The sequence below is a fragment of the Arachis ipaensis genome, chromosome B8 (genome assembly GCF_059453495.1).
Source record: "Arachis ipaensis isolate K30076 ecotype BB chromosome B8, ASM5945349v1, whole genome shotgun sequence".
Taxonomy (NCBI): domain Eukaryota; kingdom Viridiplantae; phylum Streptophyta; class Magnoliopsida; order Fabales; family Fabaceae; genus Arachis; species Arachis ipaensis.
The window spans coordinates 76,956,774-76,957,723 of NC_142443.1; the positions used below are offsets into that span (position 1 = coordinate 76,956,774).

General features: G+C 40.3%; 1 non-coding gene across 1 annotated transcript; it reads right to left on the reverse strand.

Annotated features, from left to right (window-relative positions):
• Positions 1 to 274: 274 nt before the first annotated feature.
• On the reverse strand, positions 275 to 382 carry LOC148548504 (small nucleolar RNA R71). Its single transcript, XR_015897045.1, has one exon. It is a non-coding gene; the product is annotated as a small nucleolar RNA R71 (small nucleolar RNA).
• Positions 383 to 950: the final 568 nt, after the last annotated feature.

Here is a 950-nt window from a genome sequence, read left to right on the forward strand (position 1 = left end):
GCCTCAATTAGTTTCTCTGATGCAACAGAATTGCAAGTTTCATGGACTTTCATCAGAAGATCCTTTTCAGTTCTTAAATGAATTCTTGCAGATTTGTGATACTGTTAAGACCAATGGGGTTGATCCCGAGGTCTACAGGCTTATGCTTTTCCCGTTTGCTGTAAGAGACAGAGCTAGAATATGGCTGGACTCTCAACCAAAAGATAGCCTTAACTCTTGGGATAAGCTGGTCACGACTTTCTTAGCCAAGTTCTTTCCTCCTCAAAAGCTTAGTAAGCTTAGAGTAGATGTTCAAACCTTCAAACAGAAAGAAGGTGAATCCCTCTATGAAGCTTGGGAGAGATACAAGCAACTGACCAAAAAGTGTCCTTCTGACATGCTTTCAGAATAAACCATCCTGGATATATTCTATGATGGTCTGTCAGAATTATCAAAGATGTCATTGGACCATTCTGCAGGTGGATCCATTCACCTAAAGAAAACACCTGCAGAAGCTCAGGAACTCATTGACATGGTTGCAAATAACCAGTTTATGTACACTTCTAAAAGGAATCCTGTGAGCAATGGGACGCCTCAGAGGAAGGGAGTTCTTGAACTTGATACTCTGAATGCCATATTAGCTCAGAATAAAATATTGACTCAGCAAGTCAATATGATTTCTCAGAGTCTGAATGGATTACAAGCTGCATCCAACAGTACTAAAGAAGCATCTTCTGAAGAAGAAGCTTATGATCCTGAGAACCCTGCAATAGCCAAGGTGAATTACATGGGAGAACCCTATGGAAACACATATAATCCCTCATGGAGAAATCATCCAAATTTCTCATGGAAGGATCAACAAATGCCTCAACAAGGCTTTAATAATGGTGGAAGAAACAGGTTTAGCAATAGCAAGCCTTTTCCATCATCTTCTCAGCAACAGACAGAGAATTCTGAGCAGAATCCATCTA